The sequence below is a fragment of the Pan paniscus genome, chromosome 11 (genome assembly GCF_029289425.2).
Source record: "Pan paniscus chromosome 11, NHGRI_mPanPan1-v2.0_pri, whole genome shotgun sequence".
Taxonomy (NCBI): domain Eukaryota; kingdom Metazoa; phylum Chordata; class Mammalia; order Primates; family Hominidae; genus Pan; species Pan paniscus.
This window is the reverse complement of record NC_073260.2, coordinates 65,608,516-65,634,975: the sequence shown is the minus strand read 5'-3', so window position 1 is coordinate 65,634,975 and position 26,460 is coordinate 65,608,516.

The window sequence follows — 26,460 nt, the reverse complement described above, 5'->3', positions numbered from 1 at the left end:
GAATGGAATGGAATGGAATGGAATGGAACGGAATGCAATCAACACGAATGGAATGGAATGAAAGGGAATGGAATGGAATGGAATGGAATGGAATCAACCCGAATGGAATGGAATGGAATGGAATGGAATGGAATGGATTGGGATGGAATGGAATGGAATGGAATCAAACCAAATGGAATGGAATGGAGTGGATTGGAATGGAATGCAATCAACCTGAATGGAATGGAATGGAATGGAATGGAATGGAATGGAATGGAATGGAGTAAAGGAGAATGTAATGGAATGGAATCATCCCGAATGGCATGGAATGGAATGGAATGCAATGGAATGGAATGGAATGGAATGAAATGGAATGAAATGTAAAGGAATGAAATGGAATGGAATCAACCCGAATGGAATGGAATGGAACGGAATGGAATCAACCCAAATGGAATGGAATGGAACGGAATGGAATGGAATGGAATGGAATGGAATGCAATGGAATCAACCCGAATGGAATGGAATGGAATGGCATGGAATAGAATGGAATGGAATGGAATGGAATCAACCCGAATTGAATGGAATGGAATGGAATGGAATGGAATGGAATGGAATGGAATCATCCCGAATGGCATGGAATGGAATGGAATAGAATGGAATGGAATGGAATGAAATGGAATGGAATGAAATGGAATGGAATCAACCCGAATGGAATGGAATGGAATGGAATGGAACGGAATGGAATCAACACGAATGGAATGGAATGGAACGGAATGGAATGGAATAGAATCAACCCGAATACAATGGAAAGGAAAGAAATGGAATGGAATCAACCCGAATGGAATGGAATGGAATGGAATGGAACGGAATGGAATCAACACGAACGGAATGGAATGGAATGGAATGGAATCAAACCGAATGGAATGGAATGGAATGGAAAAGAATGGAATGGAATGGAATGGAATCAACCCGAATGGAATGGAATGGAATGGAATGGAATGGAATAGAATCAACCCGAATACAATGGAAAGGAAAGAAATGGAATGGAATCAACCCGAATGGAATGGAATGGAATGGAACGGAATGGAATGGAACGGAACGGAATGGAATCAACCCGAATGGAATGGAATGGAATGGAATGGAATCAACGCGAATGGAATGGAATGGAATGGAATGGAATGGAATGGAATGGAATGGAATGGAATCAACACGAATGGAATGCAATGGAATGGAATGGAATAGAATCAACCCGAATATAATGGAATGGAATGAAATGGAATGGAATCAACCCGAATGGAATGGAATGGAATGGGATGGAATGGAATGGAATGGAATCAACCCGAATGGAATGGAACGGAATGGAATGGAAGGGAACAGAATGGAATCAACACGATTGGAATGGAATGGAATGGAATGGAATGGAAGGGAATGGAATGGAAGGAATGGAATGTAACCAGCCCGAATGGAATGGAATCGAATGGAACGGAATGAAACGGCCTCAAACCGACTGGAATAGAATGGAATGGAATGGAATGAAATGGAATGGAATGGAATGGAATGGAATGGAATGGAATGAAACGGCATGGAATCAACCCGAATGGAATGGAATGGAATGGAATGGAATGGAATCAAGCCGAATGGAATGGAATGAAATGGAATGGAATGGAATGGAATGGAATGGAATGAAATGGAATGGAATGGAATGGAATGGAATGGAATGGAATGGAACGCAACGGAATGGAATCAACCCGAATGGAATGGAATGGAATGGAACCGAAGGGAACGGAATGTAATGGAATGGAATCAACCCGAATGGAATGGAATGGAATGGAATTGAACGGAATGGAATCAACCCGAATGGAATGAAGTGGAATGGAATGGAATGGAATGAAATGGAATAGAATAAACCCGAATGGAATGGAACGTAATGGAATGGAATGGAATGGAATGGTATGGAATCATCCTGAATGGAATGTAATGGAATGGAATAGAATGGAATGCTATGGAATCAACCCGAAAGGAACGGAACGGAACGGGATGGAATGGAATGGAATGGAGTAAAGGAGAATGTAATGTAATGGAATGGAATGGAATCATCCCGAATGGCATGGAATGGAATGGAATGCAATGGAATGGAATGGAATGGAATGAAATGGAATGAAATGTAAAGGAATGAAATGGAATGGAATCAACCCGAATGGAATGGAATGGAACGGAATGGAATCAACCCAAATGGAATGGAATGGAACGGAATGGAATGGAATGGAATGGAATGGAATGCAATGGAATCAACCCGAATGGAATGGAATGGAATGGCATGGAATAGAATGGAATGGAATGGAATGGAATCAACCCGAATTGAATGGAATGGAATGGAATGGAATGGAATGGAATGGAATGGAATCATCCCGAATGGCATGGAATGGAATGGAATAGAATGGAATGGAATGGAATGAAATGGAATGGAATGAAATGGAATGGAATCAACCCGAATGGAATGGAATGGAATGGAATGGAACGGAATGGAATCAACACGAATGGAATGGAATGGAAAGCAATGGAATGGAATGAAATGGCATGGAATTAACCCGAATGGAATGGAATGGAAGGGAATCAACCAGAATGGAATGGAATGGAATGGAATGGAATGGAAAGGAATGGAATGGAATGGAATGGAATGGAATCAACCAGAATGGAATGGAATGGAATGGAATGGAATGGAATGGAATCAAACAGAATGGAATGGAATGGAATCAACCCGAATGGAATGGAATGGAATGGAATGGAATGGAATGGAATCAACACGAATGGAATGGAATGGAATGCAATGGAATGGAATGAAATGGCATGGAATTAACCCGAATGGAATGGAATGGAGTGTAATGGAATGAAACGGAATGGAATAAACCCTAATGGAATGGAATGGAATGGAGTGGAATGGAACGGAATGTGATGGAATGGAATGAACCGGAATGTAATGTAATGGAATGGAATAGAATCAACCCGAATGGAATGGAATGTAATGTAATGGAATGGAATGCAATCAACCCGGGTGGTATGTAATGTAATGGAATGGAATGGAATGGTAAGGAATCAACCCGAAAGGAATGGAATGGAATGGAATGGAATGGAATGGAATGGAATAAACCCGAATGGAATGGAATGGAATGGAATGGAGTCAACCCGAATGGAATGCAATGTAATGGAATGGAATGGAATCAACCGGAATGGAAAGGAATGGAATGGAATGGAATGGAATGGAATCAACCTAAATGGAATGGAAAGGAATGGAATGGAATGGAATGGAATCAACCGGAATGAAATGGAATGGAATGGAGTCAAACGGAATGGAATTGAATGGAATGTAATCAACCCGAATGGAATGGAATGGAATGGAATGGAATGGAATGGAATGGAATGGAATGGAATGGAATGGAATGGAACGGAATGTTATCAACCCGAATGGAATGGTATTGAATGGAATGGAATGGAATGGAAGGGAATCAACCCGAATGGAATGGAATGGAATGGAATGGAAAGGAATGGAATGGAATTGAATGGAATGGAATGGAATCAACCAGAATAGAATGGAATGGAATGGAATGGAATGGAATGGAATGAAATGGAATGCAATGGAACGGAAAGGAATCAACCCGAAAGGAATGGAATGGAATTTAATTGAATTGAACGGAATGGAATGGAATGGAATCATCCCGAATGAAATGGAATAGAATGGAATGAACCCGAATGGAATGGAATGGAATGGGACGGAATGGAATTAAATGGAGATAAACCGAATGGAATGGAATGGAAGGGAGTGGAATGGAATGGAACGGAATCAACCCGAATGGAATGGAATGGAATGAAATGGAATGGAATCCACCCGAATGGAATGGAATGGAATGGAATGGAATGGAATGGAATGGAATGGAATCAACCCGAATGGAATGGAATGGAATGGAATGGATTGGAACAGAATGGAATAGAATGGAATCAACCCGAATGGAATGCAATGGAATGGAATGGAATGGAATGGAATGGAATGCAATGGAATCAACCCGAATGGAATGGAATGGAATGGAATGGAATCAACCGGAATGGAATGGAATGGAATGGAATGGATTGGAATGGAATGCAATCAACCCAAATGGAATGGAATGCAATGCAATGGAATGGAACCAACCCGAATGGAAAGGAATGGAGTGGAATGGAATGGAATCAAACCGAATGGAATGGAATGGAATGGAATGGAATGGAATGGAATCAACCAGAATGGAATGGAATGGAATGGAATGGAATGGAATGGAATGGAATGGAATGGAATGGAATGGAACGGAATGCAATCAACACGAATGGAATGGAATGAAAGGGAATGGAATGGAATGGAATGGAATGGAATCAACCCGAATGGAATGGAATGGAATGGAATGGAATGGAATGGAATGGATTGGGATGGAATGGAATGGAATGGAATCAAACCAAATGGAATGGAATGGAGTGGATTGGAATGGAATGCAATCAACCTGAATGGAATGGAATGGAATGGAATGGAATGGAATGGAATGGAATGGAATGGAGTAAAGGAGAATGTAATGGAATGGAATGGAATGGAATCATCCCGAATGGCATGGAATGGAATGGAATGCAATGGAATGGAATGGAATGGAATGAAATGGAATGAAATGTAAAGGAATGAAATGGAATGGAATCAACCCGAATGGAATGGAATGGAACGGAATGGAATCAACCCAAATGGAATGGAATGGAACGGAATGGAATGGAATGGAATGGAATGGAATGCAATGGAATCAACCCGAATGGAATGAATGGAATGGAATGGAATAGAATGGAATGGAATGGAATGGAATAAACCCGAATTGAATGGAATGGAATGGAATGGAATGGAATGGAATGGAATCATCCCGAATGGCATGGAATGGAATGGAATAGAATGGAATGGAATGGAATGAAATGGAATGGAATGAAATGGAATGGAATCAACCCGAATGGAATGGAATGGAATGGAATGGAATGGAACGGAATGGAATCAACACGAATGGAATGGAAGGGAACGGAATGGAATGGAATGGCATGGAATGGAATGGAATCAAACCGAATGGAATGGAATGGAATGGAATAGAATGGAATGGAATGGAATGGAATCAACCCGAATGGAATGGAATGGAATGGAATGGAATAGAATCAACCCGAATACAATGGAAAGGAAAGAAATGGAATGGAATCAACCCGAATGGAATGGAATGGAATGGAATGGAACGGAATGGAATCAACCCGAACGGAATGGAATGGAATGGAATGGAATGGAATGGAATGGAATGGAATGCATAGGAATGGAATGGAACCACACCGAATGGAATGGAATCGAATGGAATGGAATGGAACGATATCAGACCGACTGCAATGGAATGGAATGGAATGGAATGCAATCAACACGAATGGAATGAAACGGAATGGAATGGAATCAACAAGAAAGGAATGGAATGGAATGGAATGGAATGGAATGGAATGGAATGGAATCAACCCGAAAGGAATGGAATGGAACGGACTGGAGTGGATTGGAATGGTATCATCTCGAATGGAATGGAATGGAAAGGAACAGAATCAACCCGAATGGAATGGAATGGAATGGAATGAAATAGAATCAACCCGAATGGAATGGAATGGAATGGAATGGAATGGAATGGAATCAACCCGAATGGAATAGAATGGAATGGGATGGAAGGGAATGCAAAGAGGTCAACCCGAATGGAATGGAATGGAATGGAATGGAATGGAATGGAATGGAATGGAATGCAATGAAATGGAATGGCATGGAATCAACCGGAATGGAATGGAATGGAATGGAATGGAACGGAATGGTATCAACCCGATTGGAATGGAATGGAATGGAATGGAAAGCAATGGAATGGAAAAGAATCAACTCGAATGTAATGGAATGGAATGGAATGGAATGGAAAGGAATGGAATGGAAAGTATCAACTCGAATGTAATGGAATTGAATGAAATGGAATGGAATCCACTCGCATGGAATGCAATGGAATGGGATGGAATGGAATGGGATGGAATTGAATGGAATGGAGTCAACCCGAATGGAATGGAATGGAATGGAATGGAATGGAATGGAATGGAATGGAATGGAATCAACCCGAATGGAACGGAACAGAATGGATTGAAATGGAATGGAATCAACGTGAATGGAATGGAATGGAATGGAATGGAATGGAATGCTATTTAATCAACCCGAATGGAATGGAATGGAATGGAATGGTATGAAATGGAATCAACCGGAATGGAATGGAAGGGAATGGAATGGAATGGAATGGATTGGAATAGAATGGAATGGAATCATCCTAAATGGAATGGAAAGGAATGGAATGGAATGGAATGGAATCAACCAGAATGGAATGGAATTTATTGGAGTAAAACCGAATGGCATTGAATGGAATGGAATCAAACCGAATGGAATGGAATGGAATGGAATGGAATGGAATGAAATGGAATGGAATGGTACGCAATGGAATGGAATGTTATCAACCTGAATGGAATGCTATGGAATGGAATGAAATGGAATGGAGGAGAATCAACCCGAATGGAATGGAATTGAAAGGAATGGAATGTAATGGAATGGAATGGAATCAACCAGAATGGATTGGAATGGAATGGAATGGAATGGCATGGAAACAACCGGAATGGAATGGAATGGAATTCAATGGAATGGAATGGAATCAACGAGAATGGAATGGAATGGAATGAAATGGAATGGAATGCAATGGAATGGAATGGAATCAACCCGAATGTAATGTAATGTAATGGAATGGAATGGAATGGAATGGAATGGAATGGAATGGAATCAACACGAATGGAATGGAATGGAATGGAATGGAATGAAAAGGAATGGAATGGAACCAACCCGAATGGAATGGAATGGAATGAAATCGAATGGAATATAATGGAATGGAATGGAATGGAATCCACTCGAATGGAATGGCTTGGAATGGAATGGAATGGAATCATCCCGAATGGCATGGAATGTAATGGAATGGAATGAAATCTACCCGAATGGATTGGAATGGAATGGAATGGAATGGAATGGAATCATCCCGAATGGCATGGAATGGAATGGAACGGAATGGAATGGAACGGAACGGAATGGAATCAACCCGAATGGAATGGAATGGAATGGAATGGAATGGAATCAACGCGAATGGAATGGAATGGAATGGAATGGAATGGAATGGAATGGAATGGAATGGAAAGGAATGGAATCAACACGAATGGAATGCAATGGAATGGAATGGAATAGAATCAACCCGAATATAATGGAATGGAATGAAATGGAATGGAATCAACCCGAATGGAATGGAATGGAATGGGATGGAATGGAATTAAATGGAATGGAATCAACCCGAATGGAATGGAATGGAATGGGATGGAATGGAATGGAATGGAATCAACCCGAATGGAATGGAACGGAATGGAATGGAAGGGAACAGAATGGAATCAACACGATTGGAATGGAATGGAATGGAATGGAATGGAATGGAAGGGAATGGAATGGAAGGAATGGAATGTAACCAGCCCGAATGGAATGGAATCGAATGGAACGGAATGAAACGGCCTCAAACCGACTGGAATAGAATGGAATGGAATGGAATGAAATGGAATGGAATGGAATGGAATGGAATGGAATGGAATGGAATGAAACGGCATGGAATCAACCCGAATGGAATGGAATGGAATGGAATGGAATGGAATCAAGCCGAATGGAATGGAATGAAATGGAATGGAATGGAATGGAATGGAATGGAATGGAATGGAATGGAATGGAATGGAATGGAATGGAATGGAATGGAATGGAATGGAATGGAATCAACCCGAGTAGAATGGAATGGAATGCAATGGAATGGAATGAAATGGCATGGAATCAACAGGAATGGAATGGAATGGAATGGAATGGAACGCAACGGAATGGAATCAACCCGAATGGAATGGAATGGAATGGAACCGAAGGGAACGGAATGTAATGGAATGGAATCAACCCGAATGGAATGGAATGGAATGGAATTGAACGGAATGGAATCAACCCGAATGGAATGAAGTGGAATGGAATGGAATGGAATGAAATGGAATAGAATAAACCCGAATGGAATGGAACGTAATGGAATGGAATGGAATGGAATGGTATGGAATCATCCTGAATGGATGTAATGGAATGGAATAGAATGGAATGCTATGGAATCAACCCGAAAGGAACGGAATGGAACGGGATGGAATGGAATGGAATGGAATAAACCCGAATGGAATGGAATGGAATGGAATGCAATGGAATGGAATGGAATGGAATGGAATGGAATGGAATGGAATGCAATGGAATCAACCTGAATGGAATGGAATGGAATGGAATGGAATGGAATAGAATGGATTCAACCCAAATGGAATGGAATGGAATGGAATGAAATGGAATCAACCGGAATGGAATGGAATGGAATGGAATGGAATGGAATCAACCTAAATGGAATGGAAAGGAACGGAATGGAATGGAATGGAATCAACCAGAATGGAAAAGAATGGAATGGAGTCAAACCGAATGGAATGGAATGGAATGGAATGGAATGGAATGGAATCAACACGAATGGAATGGAATGGAATGCAATGGAATGGAATGAAATGGCATGGAATTAACCCGAATGGAATGGAATGTAAGGATATCAACCAGAATGGAAGGGAATGGAAAGGAATGGACAGGAATGGAATGGAATGGAATGGAATGGAATGGAATGGAATCAACCAGAATGGAATGGAATGGAATGGAATGGAATGGAATCAAACGGAATGGAATGGAATGGAATGGAATGGAATCAACCCGAATGGCATGGAATGGAATGGAATCAACACGAATGGAATGGAATGGAATGCAATGCAATGGAATGAAATGGCATGGAATTAACCCGAATGGAATGGAATGTAGTGTAATGGAATGCAACGCAATGGAATCAACCGGAATGGAATGGAATGGAATGGAATGGAATGGAATAGAATGGATTCAACCCAAATGGAATGGAATGGAATGGAATGAAATGGAATCAACCGGAATGGAATGGAATGGAATGGAATGGAATGGAATGGAATCAACCTAAATGGAATGGAAAGGAATGGAATGGAATGGAATGGAATGGAATGCAATGGAATCAACCCGAATGGAATGGAATGGAATGGAATGCAATGGAATAGAATGGAGTCAACCCGAATGGAATGGAATGGAATGGAATGGAATGGAATGGAATGGAATGGAATCAACCCGAATGGAACGGAACAGAATGGATTGAAATGGAATGGAATCAACGTGAATGGAATGGAATGGAATGGAATGGAATGGAATGGAATGCTATTTAATCAACCCGAATGGAATGGAATGGAATGGAATGGAATGAAATGGAATCAACCGGAATGGAATGGAATGGAATGGATTGGAATGGAATGCAATCAACCCAAATATAATGGAATGGAAGGGAATGGAATGGAATGGAATGGATTGGAATAGAATGGAATGGAATCAACCTAAATGGAATGGAAAGGAATGGAATGGAATGGAATGGAATCAACCAGAATGGAATGGAATTTATTGGAGTAAAACCGAATGGCATTGAATGGAATGGAATCAAACCGAATGGAATGGAATGGAATGGAATGGAATGGAATGGAATGGAATGAAACGGCATGGAATCAACCCGAATGGAATGGAATGGAATGGAATGGAATGGAATCAAGCCGAATGGAATGGAATGGAATGGAATGGAATGGAATGGAATGGAATGGAATGGAATGGAATGGAATGGAATCAACCCGAGTGGAATGGAATGGAATGCAATGGAATGGAATGAAATGGCATGGAATCAACAGGAATGGAATGGAATGGAATGGAATGGAACGCAACGGAATGGAATCAACCCGAATGGAATGGAATGGAATGGAACCGAAGGGAACGGAATGTAATGGAATGGAATCAACCCGAATGGAATGGAATGGAATGGAATTGAACGGAATGGAATCAACCCGAATGGAATGAAGTGGAATGGAATGGAATGGAATGAAATGGAATAGAATAAACCCGAATGGAATGGAACGTAATGGAATGGAATGGAATGGAATGGTATGGAATCATCCTGAATGGAATGTAATGGAATGGAATAGAATGGAATGCTATGGAATCAACCCGAAAGGAACGGAATGGAACGGGATGGAATGGAATGGAATGGAATAAACCCGAATGGAATGGAATGGAATGGAATGCAATGGAATGGAATGGAATGGAATGGAATGGAATGGAATGGAATGCAATGGAATCAACCTGAATGGAATGGAATGGAATGGAATGGAATGGAATAGAATGGATTCAACCCAAATGGAATGGAATGGAATGGAATGAAATGGAATCAACCGGAATGGAATGGAATGGAATGGAATGGAATGGAATCAACCTAAATGGAATGGAAAGGAACGGAATGGAATGGAATGGAATCAACCAGAATGGAAAAGAATGGAATGGAGTCAAACCGAATGGAATGGAATGGAATGGAATGGAATGGAATGGAATCAACACGAATGGAATGGAATGGAATGCAATGGAATGGAATGAAATGGCATGGAATTAACCCGAATGGAATGGAATGTAAGGATATCAACCAGAATGGAAGGGAATGGAAAGGAATGGACAGGAATGGAATGGAATGGAATGGAATGGAATGGAATGGAATCAACCAGAATGGAATGGAATGGAATGGAATGGAATGGAATGGAATGGAATCAAACGGAATGGAATGGAATGGAATGGAATGGAATGGAATCAACCCGAATGGCATGGAATGGAATGGAATCAACACGAATGGAATGGAATGGAATGCAATGCAATGGAATGAAATGGCATGGAATTAACCCGAATGGAATGGAATGGAGTGTAATGGAATGCAACGCAATGGAATCAACCGGAATGGAATGGAATGGAATGGAATGGAATTGAATGGAATAGAATGGATTCAACCCAAATGGAATGGAATGGAATGGAATGAAATGGAATCAAGCGGAATGGAATGGAATGGAATGGAATGGAATGGAATGGAATCAACCTAAATGGAATGGAAAGGAATGGAATGGAATGGAATGGAATGGAATGGAATGCAATGGAATCAACCCGAATGGAATGGAATGGAATGGAATGCAATGGAATCAACCGGAATGGAATGGAATGGAATGGAATGGAATCAACCTAAATGGAATGGAAAGGAATGGAATGGAATGGAATGGAATCCACCAGAATGGAATGGAATGGAATGGAGTCAAACCGAATGGAATGGAATGGAATGGAATGGAGTGGAATGGAATGGAATGGAATCAACCCGAATGGAATGGAATGGAATGCAATGGAATGGAATGAAATGGCATGGGATTAACCCGAGTCGAATGGAATTGAAGGGAATCAACCAGAATGGAATGGAATGGAATGGAATGGAAAGGAATGGAAAGGAATGGAATGGAATTGAAAGGAATGGAATGGAATCAACCAGAATGGAATGGAATGGAATGGAATGGAATGGAATGGAATGGAATGCAATGGAATGGAAAGGAATCAACCCGAAAGGAATGGAATGGAATGGAATTGAATTGAACGGAATGGAATGGAATGGAATCATCCCGAATGAAATGGAATGGAATGGAATGAACCCGAATGGAATGGAATGGAATGGGACGGAATGGAATTAAATGGAGATAAACCGAATGGAATGGAATGGAAGGGAGTGGAATGGAATGGAACGGAATCAACCCGAATGGAATGGAATGGAATGAAATGGAATGGAATCCACCCGAATGGAATGGAATGGAATGGAATGGAATGGAATGGAATGGAATCAACCCGAATGGAATGGAATGGAATGGAATGGATTGGAACAGAATGGAATAGAATGGAATCAACCCGAATGGAATGCAATGGAATGGAATGGAATGGAATGGAATAGAATGCAGTGGAATCAACCCGAATGGAATGGAATGGAATGGAATGGAATCAACCGGAATGGAATGGAATGGAATGGAATGGATTGGAATGGAATGCAATCAACCCAAATGGAATGGAATGCAATGCAATGGAATGGAATCAACCCGAATGGAAAGGAATGGTGTGGAATGGAATGGAATCAAACCGAATGGAATGGAATGGAATGGAATGGAAAGGAATCAACCAGAATGGAATGGAATGGAATGGAATGGAATGGAATGGAATGGAATGGAATGGAACGGAATGCAATCAACACGAATGGAATGGAATGAAAGGGAATGGAATGGAATGGAATGGAATGGAATCAACCCGAATGGAATGGAATGGAATGGAATGGAGTGGAATGGATTGGGATGGAATGGAATGGAATGGAATCAAACCAAATGGAATGGAATGGAGTGGATTGGAATGGAATGCAATCAACCTGAATGGAATGGAATGGAATGGAATGGAATGGAATGGAATGGAATGGAATGGAATGGAGTAAAGGAGAATGTAATGGAATGGAATGGAATGGAATCATCCCGAATGGCATGGAATGGAATGGAATGCAATGGAATGGAATGGAATGGAATGAAATGGAATGAAATGTAAAGGAATGAAATGGAATGGAATCAACCCGAATGGAATGGAATGGAACGGAATGGAATCAACCCAAATGGAATGGAATGGAACGGAATGGAATGGAATGGAATGGAATGGAATGCAATGGAATCAACCCGAATGGAATGGAATGGAATGGCATGGAATAGAATGGAATGGAATAGAATGGAATCAACCCGAATTGAATGGAATGGAATGGAATGGAATGGAATGGAATGGAATGGAATGGAATCATCCCGAATGGCATGGAATGGAATGGAATAGAATGGAATGGAATGGAATGAAATGGAATGGAATGAAATGGAATGGAATCAACCCGAATGGAATGGAATGGAATGGAATGGAACGGAATGGAATCAACACGAATGGAATGGAATGGAACGGAATGGAATGGAATGGCATGGAATGGAATGGAATCAAACCGAATGGAATGGAATGGAATGGAATAGAATGGAATGGAATGGAATGGAATCAACCCGAATGGAATGGAATGGAATGGAACGGAATGGAATGGAATAGAATCAACCCGAATACAATGGAAAGGAAAGAAATGGAATGGAATCAACCCGAATGCAATGGAATGGAATGAAATGGCATGGAATTAACCCGAATGGAATGGAATGTAAGGATATCAACCAGAATGGAAGGGAATGGAAAGGAATGGACAGGAATGGAATGGAATGGAATGGAATGGAATGGAATGGAATCAACCAGAATGGAATGGAATGGAATGGAATGGAATCAAACGGAATGGAATGGAATGGAATGGAATGGAATGGAATGGAATCAACCCGAATGGCATGGAATGGAATGGAATCAACACGAATGGAATGGAATGGAATGCAATGCAATGGAATGAAATGGCATGGAATTAACCCGAATGGAATGGAATGGAGTGTAATGGAATGCAACGCAATGGAATCAACCGGAATGGAATGGAATGGAATGGAATGGAATGGAATAGAATGGATTCAACCCAAATGGAATGGAATGGAATGGAATGAAATGGAATCAACCGGAATGGAATGGAATGGAATGGAATGGAATGGAATGGAATGGAATCAACCTAAATGGAATGGAAAGGAATGGAATGGAATGGAATGGAATGGAATGCAATGGAATCAACCCGAATGGAATGGAATGGAATGGAATGCAATGGAATAGAATGGAGTCAACCCGAATGGAATGGAATGGAATGGAATGGAATGGAATGGAATGGAATGGAATCAACCCGAATGGAACGGAACAGAATGGATTGAAATGGAATGGAATCAACGTGAATGGAATGGAATGGAATGGAATGGAATGGAATGCTATTTAATCAACCCGAATGGAATGGAATGGAATGGAATGGAATGAAATGGAATCAACCGGAATGGAATGGAATGGAATGGATTGGAATGGAATGCAATCAACCCAAATATAATGGAATGGAAGGGAATGGAATGGAATGGAATGGATTGGAATAGAATGGAATGGAATCAACCTAAATGGAATGGAAAGGAATGGAATGGAATGGAATGGAATCAACCAGAATGGAATGGAATTTATTGGAGTAAAACCGAATGGCATTGAATGGAATGGAATCAAACCGAATGGAATGGAATGGAATGGAATGGAATGGAATGAAACGGCATGGAATCAACCCGAATGGAATGGAATGGAATGGAATGGAATGGAATCAAGCCGAATGGAATGGAATGGAATGGAATGGAATGGAATGGAATGGAATGGAATGGAATGGAATGGAATCAACCCGAGTGGAATGGAATGGAATGCAATGGAATGGAATGAAATGGCATGGAATCAACAGGAATGGAATGGAATGGAATGGAATGGAACGCAACGGAATGGAATCAACCCGAATGGAATGGAATGGAATGGAACCGAAGGGAACGGAATGTAATGGAATGGAATCAACCCGAATGGAATGGAATGGAATGGAATTGAACGGAATGGAATCAACCCGAATGGAATGAAGTGGAATGGAATGGAATGGAATGAAATGGAATAGAATAAACCCGAATGGAATGGAACGTAATGGAATGGAATGGAATGGAATGGTATGGAATCATCCTGAATGGAATGTAATGGAATGGAATAGAATGGAATGCTATGGAATCAACCCGAAAGGAACGGAATGGAACGGGATGGAATGGAATGGAATGGAATAAACCCGAATGGAATGGAATGGAATGGAATGCAATGGAATGGAATGGAATGGAATGGAATGGAATGGAATGGAATGCAATGGAATCAACCTGAATGGAATGGAATGGAATGGAATGGAATGGAATAGAATGGATTCAACCCAAATGGAATGGAATGGAATGGAATGAAATGGAATCAACCGGAATGGAATGGAATGGAATGGAATGGAATGGAATCAACCTAAATGGAATGGAAAGGAACGGAATGGAATGGAATGGAATCAACCAGAATGGAAAAGAATGGAATGGAGTCAAACCGAATGGAATGGAATGGAATGGAATGGAATGGAATGGAATGGAATCAACACGAATGGAATGGAATGGAATGCAATGGAATGGAATGAAATGGCATGGAATTAACCCGAATGGAATGGAATGTAAGGATATCAACCAGAATGGAAGGGAATGGAAAGGAATGGACAGGAATGGAATGGAATGGAATGGAATGGAATGGAATGGAATGGAATCAACCAGAATGGAATGGAATGGAATGGAATGGAATGGAATGGAATCAAACGGAATGGAATGGAATGGAATGGAATGGAATGGAATCAACCCGAATGGCATGGAATGGAATGGAATCAACACGAATGGATTGGAATGGAATGCAATGCAATGGAATGAAATGGCATGGAATTAACCCGAATGGAATGGAATGGAGTGTAATGGAATGCAACGCAATGGAATCAACCGGAATGGAATGGAATGGAATGGAATGGAATTGAATGGAATAGAATGGATTCAACCCAAATGGAATGGAATGGAATGGAATGAAATGGAATCAAGCGGAATGGAATGGAATGGAATGGAATGGAATGGAATGGAATCAACCTAAATGGAATGGAAAGGAATGGAATGGAATGGAATGGAATGGAATGCAATGGAATCAACCCGAATGGAATGGAATGGAATGGAATGCAATGGAATAGAATGGATTCAACCCAAATGGAATGGAATGGAATGGAATGAAATGGAATCAACCGGAATGGAATGGAATGGAATGGAATGGAATCAACCTAAATGGAATGGAAAGGAATGGAATGGAATGGAATGGAATCCACCAGAATGGAATGGAATGCAATGGAGTCAAACCGAATGGAATGGAATGGAATGGAATGGAATGGAATGGAATGGAATGGAATGGAATCAACCCGAATGGAATGGAATGGAATGCAATGGAATGGAATGAAATGGCATGGGATTAACCCGAGTGGAATGGAATGGAAGGGAATCAACCAGAATGGAATGGAATGGAATGGAATGGAAAGGAATGGAAAGGAATGGAATGGAATTGAAAGGAATGGAATGGAATCAACCAGAATGGAATGGAATGGAATGGAATGGAATGGAATGAAATGGAATGCAATGGAATGGAAAGGAATCAACCCGAAAGGAATGGAATGGAATGGAATTGATTTGAACGGAATGGAATGGAATGGAATCATCCCGAATGAAATGGAATGGAATGGAATGAACCCGAATGGAATGGAATGGAATGGGACGGAATGGAATTAAATGGAGATAAACCGAATGGAATGGAATGGAAGGGAGTGGAATGGAATGGAACGGAATCAACCCGAATGGAATGGAATGGAATGAAATGGAATGGAATCCACCCGAATGGAATGGAATGGAATGGAATGGAATGGAATGGAATGGAATCAACCCGAATGGAATGGAATGGAATGGAATGGATTGGAACAGAATGGAATAGAATGGAATCAACCCGAATGGAATGCAATGGAATGGAATGGAATGGAATGGAATAGAATGCAATGGAATCAGCCCGAATGGAATGGAATGGAATGGAATGGAATCAACCGGAATGGAATGGAATGGAATGGAATGGATTGGAATGGAATGCAATCAACCCAAATGGAATGGAATGCAATGCAATGGAATGGAATCAACCCGAATGGAAAGGAATGGTGTGGAATGGAATGGAATCAAACCGAATGGAATGGAATGGAATGGAATGGAAAGGAATCAACCAGAATGGAATGGAATGGAATGGAATGGAATGGAATGGAATGGAATGGAACGGAATGCAATCAACACGAATGGAATGGAATGAAAGGGAATGGAATGGAATGGAATGGAATGGAATCAACCCGAATGGAATGGAATGGAATGGAATGGAATGGAATGGATTGGGATGGAATGGAATGGAATGGAATCAAACCAAATGGAATGGAATGGAGTGGATTGGAATGGAATGCAATCAACCTGAATGGAATGGAATGGAATGGAATGGAATGGAATGGAATGGAATGGAATGGAATGGAGTAAAGGAGAATGTAATGGAATGGAATGGAATGGAATCATCCCGAATGGCATGGAATGGAATGGAATGCAATGGAATGGAATGGAATGGAATGAAATGGAATGAAATGTAAAGGAATGAAATGGAATGGAATCAACCCGAATGGAATGGAATGGAACGGAATGGAATCAACCCAAATGGAATGGAATGGAACGGAATGGAATGGAATGGAATGGAATGGAATGCAATGGAATCAACCCGAATGGAATGGAATGGAATGGCATGGAATAGAATGGAATGGAATGGAATGGAATCAACCCGAATTGAATGGAATGGAATGGAATGGAATGGAATGGAATGGAATGGAATGGAATCATCCCGAATGGCATGGAATGGAATGGAAAAGAATGGAATGGAATGGAATGAAATGGAATGGAATGAAATGGAATGGAATCAACCCGAATGGAATGGAATGGAATGGAATGGAACGGAATGGAATCAACACGAATGGAATGGAATGGAACGGAATGGAATGGAATGGCATGGAATGGAATGGAATCAAACAGAATGGAATGGAATGGAATGGAATAGAATGGAATGGAATGGAATGGAATCAACCCGAATGGAATGGAATGGAATGGAACGGAATGGAATGGAATAGAATCAACCCGAATACAATGGAAAGGAAAGAAATGGAATGGAATCAACCCGAATGCAATGGAATGGAATGAAATGGCATGGAATTAACCCGAATGGAATGGAATGTAAGGATATCAACCAGAATGGAAGGGAATGGAAAGGAATGGACAGGAATGGAATGGAATGGAATGGAATGGAATGGAATGGAATCAACCAGAATGGAATGGAATGGAATCAAACGGAATGGAATGGAATGGAATGGAATGGAATGGAATCAACCCGAATGGCATGGAATGGAATGGAATCAACACGAATGGAATGGAATGGAATGCAATGCAATGGAATGAAATGGCATGGAATTAACCCGAATGGAATGGAATGGAGTGTAATGGAATGCAACGCAATGGAATCAACCGGAATGGAATGGAATGGAATGGAATGGAATTGAATGGAATAGAATGGATTCAACCCAAATGGAATGGAATGGAATGGAATGAAATGGAATCAACCGGAATGGAATGGAATGGAATGGAATGGAATGGAATGGAATCAACCTAAATGGAATGGAAAGGAATGGAATGGAATGGAATGGAATGGAATGCAATGGAATCAACCCGAATGGAATGGAATGGAATGGAATGCAATGGAATAGAATGGATTCAACCCAAATGGAATGGAATGGAATGGAATGAAATGGAATCAACCGGAATGGAATGGAATGGAATGGAATGGAATCAACCTAAATGGAATGGAAAGGAATGGAATGGAATGGAATGGAATCAACCAGAATGGAATGGAATGGAATGGAGTCAAACCGAATGGAATGGAATGGAATGGAATGGAATGGAATGGAATGGAATCAACCCGAATGGAATGGAATGGAATGCAATGGAATGGAATGAAATGGCATGGGATTAACCCGAGTGGAATGGAATGGTAGGGAATCAACCAAAATTGGAATGGAATGGAATGGAATGGAAAGGAATGGAAAGGAATGGAATGGAATGGAAAGGAATGGAATGGAATCAACCAGAATGGAATGGAATGGAATGGAATGGAATGGAATGGAATGGAATGAAATGGAATGCAATGGAATGGAAAGGAATCAACCCGAAAGGAATGGAATGGAATGGAATTGAATTGAACGGAATGGAATGGAATGGAATCATCCCGAATGAAATGGAATGGAATGGAATGAACCCGAATGGAATGGAATGGAATGGGACGGAATGGAATTAAATGGAGATAAACCGAATGGAATGGAATGGAAGGGAGTGGAATGGAATGGAACGGAATCAACCCGAATGGAATGGAATGGAATGAAATGGAATGGAATCCACCCGAATGGAATGGAATGGAATGGAATGGAATGGAATGGAATGGAATGGAATGGAATGGAATCAACCCGAATGGAATGGAATGGAATGGAATGGATTGGAACAGAATGGAATAGAATGGAATCAACCCGAATGGAATGCAATGGAATGGAATGGAATGGAATGGAATGGAATGCAATGGAATCAACCCGAATGGAATGGAATGGAATGGAATGGAATCAACCGGAATGGAATGGAATGGAATGGAATGGATTGGAATGGAATGCAATCAACCCAAATGGAATGGAATGCAATGCAATGGAATGGAATCAACCCGAATGGAAAGGAATGGAGTGGAATGGAATGGAATCAAACCGAATGGAATGGAATGGAAAGGAATGGAATGGAATCAACCAGAATGGAATGGAATGGAATGGAATGGAATGGAATGGAATGGAATGGAATGGAATGGAATGGAACGGAATGCAATCAACACGAATGGAATGGAATGAAAGGGAATGGAATGGAATGGAATGGAATGGAATCAACCCGAATGGAATGGAATGGAATGGAATGGAATGGAATGGAATGGAATGGAATGGAATGGAATGGATTGGGATGGAATGGAATGGAATGGAATCAAACCAAATGGAATGGAATGGAGTGGATTGGAATGGAATGCAATCAACCTGAATGGAATGGAATGGAATGGAATGGAATGGAATGGAATGGAATGGAATGGAGTAAAGGAGAATGTAATGGAATGGAATGGAATGGAATCATCCCGAATGGCATGGAATGGAATGGAATGCAATGGAATGGAATGGAATGGAATGAAATGGAATGAAATGTAAAGGAATGAAATGGAATGGAATCAACCCGAATGGAATGGAATGGAACGGAATGGAATCAACCCAAATGGAATGGAATGGAACGGAATGGAATGGAATGGAATGGAATGGAATGCAATGGAATCAACCCGAATGGAATGGAATGGAATGGCATGGAATAGAATGGAATGGAATGGAATGGAATCAACCCGAATTGAATGGAATGGAATGGAATGGAATGGAATGGAATCATCCCGAATGGCATGGAATGGAATGGAATAGAATGGAATGGAATGGAATGAAATGGAATGGAATGAAATGGAATGGAATCAACCCGAATGGAATGGAATGGAATGGAATGGAACGGAATGGAATCAACACGAATGGAATGGAATGGAACGGAATGGAATGGAATGGCATGGAATGGAATGGAATCAAACCGAATGGAATGGAATGGAATGGAATAGAATGGAATGGAATGGAATGGAATCAACCCGAATGGAATGGAATGGAATGGAACGGAATGGAATGGAATAGAATCAACCCGAATACAATGGAAAGGAAAGAAATGGAATGGAATCAACCCGAATGGAATGGAATGGAATGGAATGGAACGGAATGGAATCAACCCGAACGGAATGGAATGGAATGGAATGGAATGGAATGCATAGGAATGGAATGGAACCACACCGAATGGAATGGAATCGAATGGAACGGAATGGAACGATATCAGACCGACTGCAATGGAATGGAATGGAATGGAATGCAATCAACACGAATGGAATGAAACGGATTGGAATGGAATCAACAAGAAAGGAATGGAATGGAATGGAATGGAATGGAATGGAATGGAATGGAATGGAATGGAATGGAATGGAATCAACCCGAAAGGAATGGAATGGAACGGACTGGAGTGGATTGGAATGGTATCATCTCGAATGGAATGGAATGGAAAGGAACAGAATCAACCCGAATGGAATGGAATGGAATGGAATGGAATAGAATCAACCCGAATGTAATGGAATGGAATGGAATGGAATGGAATGGAATCAACCCGAATGGAATAGAATGGAATGGGATGGAAGGGAATGCAAAGAGGTCAACCCGAATGGAATGGAATGGAATGGAATGGAATGGAATGGAATGGAATGGAATGCAATGAAATGGAATGGCATGGAATCAACCGGAATGGAATGGAATGGAATGGAATGGAACGGAATGGTATCAACCCGATTGGAATGGAATGGAATGGAATGGAAAGCAATGGAATGGAAAAGAATCAACTCGAATGTAATGGAATGGAATGGATTGGAAAGGAATGGAATGGAAAGTATCAAATCGAATGTAATGGAATTGAATGAAATGGAATGGAATCCACTCGCATGGAATGGAATGGAATGGGATGGAATGGAATGGGATGGAATTGAATGGAATGGAGTCAACCCGAATGGAATGGAATGGAATGGAATGGAATGGAATGGAATGGAATGGAATGGAATCAACCCGAATGGAACGGAACAGAATGGATTGAAATGGAATGGAATCAACGTGAATGGAATGGAATGGAATGGAATGGAATGGAATGCTATTTAATCAACCCGAATGGAATGGAATGGAATGGAATGGAATGAAATGGAATCAACCGGAATGGAATGGAATGGAATGGATTGGAATGGAATGCAATCAACCCAAATATAATGGAATGGAAGGGAATGGAATGGAATGGAATGGATTGGAATGGAATGGAATGGAATCAACCTAAATGGAATGGAAAGGAATGGAATGGAATGGAATGGAATCAACCAGAATGGAATGGAATTTATTGGAGTCAAACCGAATGGCATTGAAAGGAATGGAATCAAACCGAATGGAATGGAAAGGAATGGAATGGAATGGAATGGAATGAAATGGAATGGAATGGAATGAAATGGAATGGAATGGTACGGAACGGAATGGAATGTTATCAACCTGAATGGAATGCTATGGAATGGAATGAAATGGAATGGAGGAGAATCAACCCGAATGGAATGGAATTGAAAGGAATGGAATATAATGGAATGGAATGGAATCAACCAGAATGGATTGGAATGGAATGGAATGGAATGGCATGGAAACAACCGGAATGGAATGGAGTGGAATTCAATGGAATGGAATGGAATCAACGAGAATGGAATGGAATGGAATGAAATGGAATGGAATGGGACGGAATGGAATTAAATGGAGTCAAACCGAATGGAATGGTATGGAAGGGAATGGAATGGAATGGAATGGAATCAACCCGAATGGAATGGAATGGAATGGAATGGAATGGAATCCACCCGAATGGAATGGAATGGAATGGAATGGAATGGAATGGAATGGAATGGAATCAACCCGAATGGAATGGAATGGAATGGAATGGAATGGAATGGATTGGAACAGAATGGAATAGAATGGAATCAACCCGAATGGAATGCAATGGAATGGAATGGAATGGAATGCAATGGAATGCAATGGAATCAACCCGAATGGAATGGAATGGAATGGAATGGAATGGAATCAACCGGAATGGAATGGAATGGAATGGAATGGAATGGATTGGAATGAAATGCAATCATCCCAAATGGAATGGAATGGAATGCAATGGAATGGAATCAACCCGAATGGAATGGAATGGAGTGGAATGGAATGGAATCAAACCGAATGGAACGGAATGGAAAGGAATGGAATGGAATCAACCAGAATAGAATGGAATGGAATGGAATGGAATGGAATGGAATGGAATGGAATGGAATGGAATGGAATCAACCCGAATGGAATGGAATGCAGTGGAATGGAATGGAATGGAATGGAATGGATTGGGATGGAATGGAATGGAATCAAACCAAATGGAATGGAATGGAGTGGATTGGAATGGAATGCAATCAACCCGAATGGAATGGAATGGAATGGAATGGAATGGAGTAAAGGAGAATGGAATGGAATGGAATGGAATGGAATCATCCCGAATGGCATGGAATGGAATGGAATGGAATGGAATGGAATGGAATGGAATGAAATGGAAGGGAAACAACCGGAATGGAATGGAATGGAATTCAATGGAATGGAATGGAATCAACCCGAATTGAATGGAATGGAACGGAATGGAATGAAAGGGAATGGAACGGAACCAACCCGAATGGAATGGAATGGAATGAAATCGAATGGAGTAAAATGGAATGGAATGGAACGGAATGGAATGGAATCAACTCGAATGGAATGGAATGGAATGGAATGGAAAGGAATCATCCCGAATAGCATGGAATGTAATGGAATGGAATGGAATGGATTGGAATCAACCCGAATGCAATGGAATGGAATGCAATGGAATGGAATGAAATGGAATGGAATCAACCCGAATGGAATGGAATGGAATGGAATGGAACGGAATGGAATCAACCCGAATGTAATGGAATGGAATGGAATCAACCTGAATAGAATGGAATGGAATGGAATGGAATGGAATGGAATGGAATGAACCCGAATGGAATGGAATGGAATGGAAGGGAATGGAATGGAATAGAATGAAACCGAATGTAATGGAATGGAATGAAATGGAATGGAATCCACCCGAATGGAATGGAATGGAATGGGATGGAATGGAATGGAATGGAATCAACCCGAATGGAATGGAATGGCATGGAATGGAATGGAAATGAACGGAATGGAATAGAATGGAATCAACACGAATGGAATGGAATGGAATGGACTGCAATGGAATCAACCCGAATGGAATGGAATGGAATGGAATGGAATCAACCGGAATGGAATGGAATGGAATGGAATGGAATGGAATGGAATGGATTGGAATGGAGTGCAATCAACCCAAATGGAATGGAATGGAAAGCAATGGAATGGAATCAACCCGAATGGAATGGAATGGAATGGAATGGAATGGAATGGAATGGAATGGAATTGAAAGGAACGGAATGGATTGATATCAATCTGAAGGGAATGGAGTGGAATCGAATGGAATGGAATGGAAAGGAATGAAATGAAACGGAATCAAGCAAAATGGAATGGAATGGAATGGAATGGAATGGAATCAAACGGAATGGAATGGAAAGGAATGGAATGGAATGGAATCAACCCGAATGGAATGGAATGGAATGGAATGGAATGGAATGGAATCAACATGAATGGAATGGAATGGAATGGAATGGAATGGAATGGAATGGAATCACCAAGAATGGAAGGGAATGGAATGGAATGGAATGGAAAGGAATCAACCGGAATGGAACGGAATGGAATGGAATGGAATCAACCCGAATGGAAAGGAATGGAAGGGAATGGAATCAACCAGAATGGAATGGAATGGAATGGAATGAATCGGAATGGAATGGATCCAACCCGAATGGAATGGAATTGAATGGAATGAAATGGAATTGAATGGAATGGAATGGAATGAAATGGAATGGAATGGAATGTAAGGGAATGGAATCAACAAGAATGGAATGGAATGGAACGGAATGGAATGGAATGGAATGGAATGGAATGGAATCAACCCGAATGGAATGGAATGGAATGGAATGGAATGGAATGGAATGGAAAGGAATGGAATGGATTGGAATGGAATCAACCCAAATGGAATGGAATGGAATGAAGTGGAATCAACACGAATGGAATGGAATGGAATGGAATGAACACGAATGGAATGGAAAGGAATGGAATGGAATGGGATGGAATGGAGTGGAATGTAATAAACCCGAACGCAATGGAATGGAATGGATTGGAATGGAATGGAATCAACCCGAATGGAATGGAATGGAATGGAATGGAATGGAGTAAACGCGAATGGAATGGAATGAAATGGAATGGAATGGAATCAACAGGAATGGAATGCAATGGAAAGGAATGGAATGGAATGGAATGGAATCAACCTAAATGGAATGGAAAGGACTGGAATGGATTGGAATGGAATCAACCAGAATGGAATGGAATGGAATGGAGTCAAACCGAATAGAATTGAATGGAATGGAATCAACCCTAATGGAATGGAATGAAATGGAATGGAAAGGAATGTTATCAACCCGAATGGAATGCTATGGAAAGGAATGGAATGGAATGGAAGGGAATCAACACGAATGGAATGGAATGGAATGGAAAGGAATGGAATGGAATGGAATCATCCAGAATGGAATGGAATGGAATGGAATGGAACCGAATGGAATCAATCCGAATGGAATGCAATGGAATGGAATTGAATGGAAAGGAATGGAATGGAATCAACCCGAATGGAATGGAATCGAAAGGAATGGAATGGAATGGAATCAACAAGAAAGGAATGGAATGGAATTAAATGGAACGGAATGGAATGGAATGGAATCAACCCGAATGGAATGGAATGGAATGGAATTGAAAGGAACCCAATCAATCCGAATGGAATGGAATGTAATAGGAATGAAATGGAACAGAATTAACCCGAATGGATAGGAATGGAATGGAATGGAAACAACCCGAATGGAATGGAATGGAATGGGATGGAATGAAATCGAATGGAGTGGAATGGAATGGAATGGAATCAACCGAATGGAATGGAATGGAATGGAATGCAATGGAATGGAATAGAATGGAATGGAATCAACTCAAATGGAACGGAATGGAAAGGATTGGTATGGAATCAACATGAATGGAATGGAATGGAATGGAATGGAAAGGAATGGAATTGAGTCAGCCCGAATGGAATGGAATGGAATGGAATGGAATGGAATAGAGTGGAATCAAACGTAACTGAATGGGATGGAATTGAATGGAATGGAATGGAATCAACACGAATGGAATAGAATGGAATGGAATGGAATGCAATGGAATGGAAAGGAATGGAAAGGAATGGAATCAACCCAAATGGAATGGAGTGGAGTGGAATGTAATGGAATGCAATGGAATGGAATGGAATGGAATTGAATGGAGTGGAATGGAATCAACCAGAATGGAATGGAATGGAATGGATTGCAATAGAATGGAATGGAACCAACCAGAATGGAATGCAATGGAATGGAATGGAATGGAATGGAATCAACCCGAGTGGAATGGAATGGAAAGCAATGGAATGGAATGAAATGGCATGGAATTAACCCGAAAGGAATGGAATGGAGTGGAATGGAATGGAACGCAATGGAATCAACCGGAATGGAATGGAATGGAATGGAATGGAATGGAATGGAATGAAACGGAACGGAATAAACCCTAAAGGAATGGAATGGAACGGAATGTGATGGAATGGAATCAACCCGAATGGAATGGAATGGAATGGAATGGAATGGAATGGAATGGAATAAACCCGAATGGAATGGAATGGAATGGAATGGAATCAACCCGAGTGGAATGGAATGGAATGGAATGGAAAGGAATGGAATGGAGTCAACCTAAATGGAATGGAAAGGAATGGAATGGAATGGTATGGAATCAACAGGAATGAAATGGAATGGAATGTAGACAAACCGAATGGAATGGAATGGAATGGAAAAAACCTGAATGGAATGGAATGGAATGGAACGGAATGGAATGGAATGGAATGTTATCAACCCGAATG